We start from the raw sequence: 8540 nt of genomic DNA, 5'->3' as shown, positions 1-8540 counted from the left end.
AAGAGAGAGACGGGTGCGCAGGAGGCAGAGAGGGAGACTTGCCATAGAAGCAAGGGCCGGGAAGCTGTGAGCAATCGCTCTGAAGATGGGAGAGGAACGTGAGTTAAGGAGTGTGGACAGCCTCGAGCAATGAGTAGGCAAAGAACTGATCTCCCCTAGAGCCTCCAGAAGGAACACAAGCTGCGGACACCTTGATTTTGGAGCCGCAATACCTCTGACCTCCAGAACTTGTAGCATAATAAATCTGTGTTGTTGAAGCCCTTGCATGGCTGGTAAAGCTTTATAGCAGCCGTAGAGTAGAACACGAATACAGCTCCCCATTACTTACAGGGAAATAAGATCGGCTCTGCAAGACGTTCAAAAGGGGCTTGGGTTATCAGCCCTGGTCGCCACCCCCACCCCCACGGCCTGCCAGTCTTGACAGGTTGAACTTCTCCAGGATCTTCAAGGAGCCAGGACCTCTCTCACTCCCGTGCATTCGCACGTGCTATTTCTTCCACCTGGATCACGGGCTCCTCACTTGTTTGTCTGGCAAAGTTCTCATCCTTTCTGTCTCAGCTCAAACAATACCTCCTCTGTGAAGCCTTTCCTGGGGCTCCTTTCCTGCATTTCATATGCACTCCCATTAAAGGACCTGTCTATTCCCGCCCTGAACTATAAGCTATTTGAGGGCACAGGACCTCTCTTCTCGCCTTTGATCTCCCTTTGCACCTAGCATGGTCCTTGGCTCGTGAAATAAAGGTCCCCGGAGACTAGAGCTCTTACCCGGACTTGTGCACCGGATGTAATGCAACCCCTCCAGCCCCATCTCTCCTTGGATAACAAGCTTTGGGAGAATCTTCCTTCCTTCCCCCCCCCCCCCCCCCCCCCCCCTCCGCGCCTCCCCTCTAATCTCCTCCCCTTTTCTCCCTTCCCCCTTCCTAGTGAGAGATGAAGACAAAGGAAATCAGGCATGGCACTGTTTCATGTTCAAAAAAGAAGAAGGCACAAATCAAAGTTTTGCCATAGTCCCATGGCATCTACTGTGTACCATGCGTCTTCTCCGGGTCTCGGTTTCTTCAGCAGAGAAATGGGTCTAGAGACAAGATACACAGAAACAGGAGCTGTGCTGGCTTTGAACCCCGTCGTATCCCTGCTGCCCCCCCAACCCCGCCCCCGCACTTAGCACTGCTCTTTACTCTCAAGTGAGTTCTCTGGTGTTGGGTGCTGAAGATCTTGGGGGAGACTTTCCCACATTCTCAGGGTGTGTGGTTTCTAATAGGCACGCCGATGTTAGGTATCATCTTGAGCAAAGGTTTCCCCACAGTCACTGCATTCATGGGACTGAGTTCCAGAATACTGAGTCAGATGTGTCTTCCGAGCCTCCAAACTCACCTGAGGGCTCTCCCATGGACACATCAGACACAGAGTTTCTTGCCAGTAGGAATTCTCTGATGTTGTATAAGATGGTTACTCCACCCAAAGAAAGACTTACTCATGTTTATAACACTTACGAATTTTTTCCCCCTGTATGAATTCTCTGATGTTTAATGAGAAGTAAAAGGCAAATGGAGGTCTCAGTAAAGGTCTATTATGTACCCGGCGTGTGCTCAGTGTGCTGAAGGAGTCCAAAACATACGGAATGGCCTCTACCCTCTAGAAGTTTGCAACCTGGTTGAGAAGATAAGATTCTTGTGCATGGGACAGTGGGGAAGCAGAGGACTGGGCCGCTGTGTGATCAACACCAAGCTGCATAGTTTAATGGAATTAAACGAGATGTCAGAGAAAGGAGCATTCCACCAGAGATTAGGGAAAGGTGGCATTGAAGAAGCTATGCTTTAGCTCGACCTGAAAGGAGGGCAGGGCTGAGGCTGCAGGACAGAAGAGGAAGGTGTTTGGGTTGTGGCTCTAGAGAGATGAAGATATCCTTCATCTAGGAGCTCACTGGTTTAGATTTTGGAAGAGAGAGGGACAGAGAGGGAGGGAGGGAGAAGGGGGGGGAGAAAAAAGGAAAAGAGAAGAAAGGAAAGGAAAAGAAGGGAGAGGAGGGGGAGGAGAGGGGAGAGGAGGGGAGGAGAAGAGAGGAAAGGAAAAGAAAAAAGAAAGGAAAGGAAGAAAACTCTTCTTGGTATCGTGAGTTGCCCCTCCATTTCAGAAACTCCCACAGACTTAGGGCAGCAGCCTTTGAAAATTTTCTTTCTTGGGGCACCTGGGTGGCTCAGATGGTTAAGCATCTGCCTCATGATCTCTCCCCAGGTCATGATCTAAGGGTCCTGGGATGGAGCCCCGCATCGGGCTCCCTGCTCAGCAGGAAGCCTGCTTCCCCCTCTCTGCCTGCCTCTGCCTACTTGTGATCTCTCTCTCTGTCAAAGAAATAAATAAAAGCTTTAAAAAATTTTTTTCTTTCTCTAATGCGTTTCTCATTTATTGCTCCAGCAACTTTCACTTTTACCAGGCACACCCAAGAAGGAACCCTCTAACACCACAATTCTTATGCACAGCCCCATCCCCCACCCACCCCCCACCTCCCGGCATTCCTGGGGCCCATTTCAGAGTTCCTTGATCATGCACATCACCCCACCGCCAGTGACAGAGGCCAGAGAAGGGGGGAGAGAAGGGCACCCACCCGTGCGCCCCAGGCAAGCACCCCCCTGCCAGCCCTCCCTACCCTCGAAATCAACTCTGCCCGGGATGCTGAAACTTGGAAAGAAGGAGAGTCATCGGATCCAAAGGCCTTTTACTTATGTCAGTTTTATAGAGGATTTTCGGGAGCCTGGGGAGTAGGGAGCTCTTTATGACTTGTCCTTGTTTTCTACATTCTGCGGAGGGCAGCCCACGAGCAAGGGGGTGGAATCTGCAGCGTCTGTCTCGTCTGGGTTAGACAGTTGGAAGACGTTTCTCCCAATTATAGTGGTTAAACACTGACTCAACAGCCCACAGTCTCAGGAGGCGTCCGAGCCTTCATTCACCGACAAGTTTCAAAATGAGACACGACAGCACCACCTGTCAGGGGCAGTCCCGTCAGAGACCAGAGGAGGGACAGTGGATTTCACAGGCAGCAAGGTGGCGGCTTTCTGGAGGGATCTGACCGCTCCTAGCAGGGAGGCGACATTGTGAAAGGGCTCCTCACTAAAATGGGTTTGTTTGTATGTGGAATTCTTAGGCTCTTGTTCCGACCCTGCTTCCTGCCTCACTTCCCTAGGAGACGGAATTCGGGAAGGGAGGGACCTCACCTCTGGGGGGCGGGGTGGGGGAGGGACACAGAATGGGGGCTGGCGCCTTTAGGGTCTTACCGTGTGGACATCCTGTGGGAACCTTGTCCCTGCCTCCTCAGCAAGATACAATCCGCTCTGTGGGGAATCCAAGCAGGAAGTCAAAGAGATCTAAGAAGCCACAGTGGAAGGACAGCCCAGACTCTCGGCCCCGGGTGGCCGTCCAGTCTGACCACACACCACACTCTACTTTCATCACTGGTGTCTGTCCTCCCTGCGAGTTCATGGGCTCCCCCAGGGCAGGAGGCATGTCTGTCCTCGTGGCCATCGGAGCCTGCTCAGTACCTGTCACAGTGCCGGGTGCACAGCCACGGTTCAGTAAATGTTTGTTCAATAAATCAACAATCAACCTTGAACTTGGAAGGGATTCCCTTAAAGAGCGCCTCGCTCTTGTTCAGAAGCAGAGTGACACGCAAACACTGGTGTGCTGGGGATGGGAAGGGACGCTGTTGGGTAATAATAATAATGATGATGATGATGACGATAGTTAGAAACACATAGGTGGCCCTTGGAAAATAGCCGAAAAGTTCCAATTGTATCTGCTAAGCAACAGGGGAATGAGTGCAAGGTCTTCGGGTCACCCCCAGGAGCCTGTGAGTGGGTGGAGGCTTAACAGGCTGCGTTTGATCTGGAAGACGGGAGGGTCACCAAAGAACAGTGCTTCTTGGAGTGGCTTGGTCACTATGGCAAGCTCCAGAGGTGACTTTCGTGGCCAGAGGTGGAATGGTTCAGTGGGGTGGCCGTCAGGATGAGCGCTGCTCCTGTATGAGCTCAGGGAGGTGGTGGTTGGAGCAGGAGCCGAAGCCAGCACGGTCACGGCCAAGAATGGCCAAGGAGGAAGAAGACGCCTCGGGATTCTGGTGTCCTATTGCATGGAGTGGGGGTGAAGCCAAAAGGGAAGATTGGTCTTTTTCCAGAGAGAGCTTCCTGAGGACAGAGGCCATCATGTCTTTTTTTTTTTTAAGTTTATTTGTTTATTCATCTCTGCACCCAACTTGGGGCTCCAACTCACAACTCTGAGATCAAGAGTCGCACGCTCTTCCAACTGAGCCAGCCAGGCGCCCCCGACAGAGGTCTTATGTATCTACACCCATAGCTCCAAGAAAAGGGCCTTGCACGCGGTAGCTGCTAAATGAACATTTGGAAAAGGCGAGCTTGGCTGGTTGGCCGACTCTGGGAGGCACTGAGGACCTGAGAGCACGTGGAGGCCGTCGGAGTTCTCTTGCCTGTCTTCTCTGCTCCAAGTGCCTTGGTCTATTCTTCTAAGCCATCCTTCCTCTGTTTTAAACCAGACAATGGGGGCGCCTGGGCAGCTCAGTGGGTTAAAACCTCTGCCGTCAGCTTGGGTCACGATTTCAGGGTCCTGGGATCGAGCCCCACATCAGGCTCTCTGCTCAGCAGGGAGCCTGCTTCCCCCTCTCTCTCTGCCTGCCTCTCTGCCTACTTGTGATCTCTGCCAAATAAATAAAATCTTAAAAACAAAAACAAAAACAAAAACAAAAACCAAACAAATGAACAAAAAAAACCCATACGATGTTCCCAAAGATTGTTACACTCTAGGTGGACCCGAAGTAGTAGAGAGGGCGATTCTAGCCCCTACAAGGATGGGTCTCAACCTGCAGCTTTGCGGGCCATGCCCTCCCTTCTCCTGGGGCTCCCCTGGCTAGACTGGGTCCTTGCAGATTGTGGGGTCCCACTCAGTTCCCCATCCTAGCATCTTGACAAGCAGCAGCATGTCACCATGGGAGCCTCCTCGTGTTAACAAATGCAAACACACACACACACACACACACACACACACACACACACACACACACCACTTTCCTTGTCTCTGAGCCATTGTCTGTCTCTCTGCCTCTAGCCTGACCCATCTTTACAAGACTCTTCCTCTCCCGGGATGCTGCGCTGACTGTGGCCTCTGATGCGAGAGAGCTGGGCGTTCTGCACGTCTGCGGGGCTGGCCTCCCTCAGGGGCTTGGGCAAGATCCACCCATATGGCAGGACCTTCCAGGGAGACGCGAAACCAAGAACCTGACCTCATGATGCCCGCAGCGTCTGGCAAGCAGGGCAACAGCTCTGCTGTCCTGGCCACAGTCCAGTTCTCTCTTCTAGAATCCACACCTTCCCTGGGTCCCCTCCAGGCTGACAAGATCTGCCCCAGTTGGGGAAGGATAAGCCTGGCCTAGTGAGTAGCAGATGGGAGGAGGAGGGAGGGTCTCTACTCTAGGACCTAGGTCGAATCATTCCTCAACTCCGTACCTCAGTTTCCCCCTTGAGAAATTCTGACCATGCTTCTAGGGTTAGGGAGCTGCTCAGCACTAGAAAGTTCCCTGAGCTCACGGGGTAAGAAACCTACAGTCTGGCTGTGTTTCCTCGCAGCTAGGAGCCGCCCACCGCGCCCTGCCCCAGGAGGCCTCGCTGGTTGGTGGGGCCGGGCCAGCAAGGCAGGGTCCTGCAGGATGAAAGCTCAGAGAAGCCAGAGCAGAAATAATAATGATAATCATCAGTGGTGGCGTCTTAACCCTCCAGGAATGCAAGGCCCCACGCCCTGTGCGCCTCACACCCCAGGACACTCGAAGGGCTCCTCTCCCTTCATTTTATTGCAACGATCCCACAGTCTGCCATTCCCAGCCCAACCCTTCTGGGTTCCCAAGGAGTGCAGTCCAGCCATGGGCTCATCCAACACCCAGGTTCCATGGGAAGATTAGGCTCAACACGACCCAAGCCAACAGCAGGACAGAACGCCCAGCTCCCTGGAAACTCGGGCTCCAGGCTTTCCCAGAGAAGCTGCCTGCCCGCACCTGGCCTGGAGCACTTTCCCACAGAGCCATCTGGGTCTGGTCACCGTGGGGCCCAGGAGAATTGCCTGTGTCAATACAACTCTGACTTCAAGGCCCGGCTGGCCCACAGACTGACTTGCCGTAGGACCGTAGGCGAGTTTGGTGTTGTTTTTGACTTCTTTGGGTTCACTGCCTTACCTGCCCCAAAACTTTCCGAGACTCCCCATTGCTCACTGAAGATAAACTCTGGATCTCACAGTCTAGCGTGTGGCTGTTTAAAATCTGGTTCTTATCCAATTTTCCAGCCCTACTCTTCTTCTTTACCCTCTAGACGCTGGCCGGAAGTAACCACTCACTGTTGGTCATAGCCCATGCTTTTTCATGCGGCGCTCCAGTCCTGCTTGGGAAATATCATGTCCTTCATCTACACCTGGCCAGCCCATCCTAGCCTTCAAAGCCCAAGCCAGAGTTCATTGCCAGCGTAGGTATGTTTGAGCCTCGTCCCACCATGGAATGTTGGCTCCTCTTTGGGTAAAGAGTTCCGGGGACCCACCTCCTGTGGGGCTTGCTTGCATATCTTTGTTGTTGTTGTTGTTGTTGTTGTTTTTTAAAGATTTATTTATCTATTTGAAAGAGAGAGTGAGCGAGAGAGAGAGAGAGAGAGAGAGAAGGGAAGGGGCAGAGGGAAAGGGAGAGAGAAACCCTAGCAGACTCCAAGCTAAGTAAAGAGCTGGACGCAGGGCCCAATCCCATGACCCCAAGATCACACAACCTAAGCAGAAACCAAGAGTCCGCTGCCCAACCGACTGTGCCGTCCAGGAGCCCTGCTTGTGTGGATCATCTCCGTGCTGAAGTCTCATTCATCTCTCTGATCCCCATGTGCCTAGTACAACGCCTTGTGCACGAGGCACGTGCTCAGTAAGTGTGGGACATAAATTATAGCCAAGAATCATCCCCACCCTATACAATTCCCCACACAAATGTGCTTTGAAAAAATAAAAATAAGGGGCTCCTGGGTGGCTCAGTGGGTTAAGCCCTTGCCTTCAGCTCAGGTCATGGTCTCAGGGTCCTGGCATCAAGCCCCGCATTGGGCTCTCTGCTCAGCAGGGAGCCTGCTGCCCACCACCACCACCACCCCTCCGCCTGTCTCTCTGCCTACTTGTGATCTCTGTCAAATAAATAAATAAAATAAAAAATAAATAAATAAAAATAATTATTTTAATATAAAAGTTTATGCTTGTACTTCCGCCCTCCCAGCGTCCTTGCTAGTGGGGAGCAGGCCCCTGGGTCTCCCATGAAGGTATTGGTTCCTTGGCTTTGGCTCCTGGGCTGACCCGTGGGATGCTTTCCCTGAGCAGCTGGGGGTCCGGTGTGACCTTGCACCTTTCCTAGTAGGAGGGTGAGCCCTTCCCTCCTTGGAGAAGGGCAGTCCCACCCTCTGGGGGCTTCCGTTTTTCAAAGCCCCAGCGATGTCCATTCCCCAAAGGACTTACACACCAGAAGGCCCCCTGGGGTCATAAGGGGAAAGAGATTGAACCGTGTGGGATGTGTTTAGAAACCTCTCACCTGGGTCCTTAGTAGAACCCTTGGAGCAGTGTTCAACCCCGGCCTGTTTGTGTTGTTAATAATAGTAGCGTGACTTTAGTAACGCCTTGTATCTACTGAATGCTTTTCTCCAGGGAGCTTGACTAATCTTCCCCTCCAGAAGGAAGAGAGGGACAGGCAATGAAAGAAAGGTAAGCCATTGCGGCCATGCTTCGAATAGAAGCATTCCTTGTTCTAAGAGGTAAATGCAATCTGTAGTATGACAGGTGTATGAAACTGATCAAGTAGAAGACCAGTGTGTGCCCTGGGACCCGAAAGCTCTGCCTTCAGAATGCTTGCCCACATCAAATGATGCACAAGTGACAACTCCCGTGCCATCAGTGCTCATCAGTGACGGGATTTGAGCATTGCACCCCGAATACGCATTCCATGACATGGCCAACTATCCTTAGCATCTCAAGACAGTGTAAACTTGAGGTGAGGTTCGTTTTCAACCGTGGTAGAAGGGTAAGCTCATATTTCTTTTATTCTTTTTTGTTTGTTTTGTTTTAAAGTAAGCTTCACGCCCACTGTGGGGCTTGAACTCACAACCCCAAGGTCAAGAGTCACATATGTTACTGACTGAGCCAGCCAGGTGTCCTGGGTTACTTCACGTTTCAATATAATTGATAATTACAAATGACAAAAGAGTTCTCTGTGGCTCTCTTCACGTTAGACCTGATCAGACTGTAGACATTTTCACCTCGTGATGGGACTTAAAAAAGAGCTCGGGGGAGCCTGGGTGGCTCACTGGGTTAAAGCCTCTGCCGTTGGCTCAGGTCATGATCCCGGGGTCCTGGGATCGAGCCTCGTGTTGGGCTTCCTGCCCAGTGGGGAACCTGCTTCCCCCCTCTCTCTGCCTGCCTCTCTGCCTACTTGTGATCTCTGTCTGTCAAATAAATTAAAAAAAAAAAAAAAAAAAAGC

This window comes from Enhydra lutris, unplaced genomic scaffold (assembly GCF_002288905.1).
Source record: "Enhydra lutris kenyoni isolate GAN:26980312 unplaced genomic scaffold, ASM228890v2 scaffoldscaffold26, whole genome shotgun sequence".
Lineage (NCBI taxonomy): Eukaryota > Metazoa > Chordata > Mammalia > Carnivora > Mustelidae > Enhydra > Enhydra lutris.
This window is presented reverse-complemented; position numbering follows the sequence as displayed.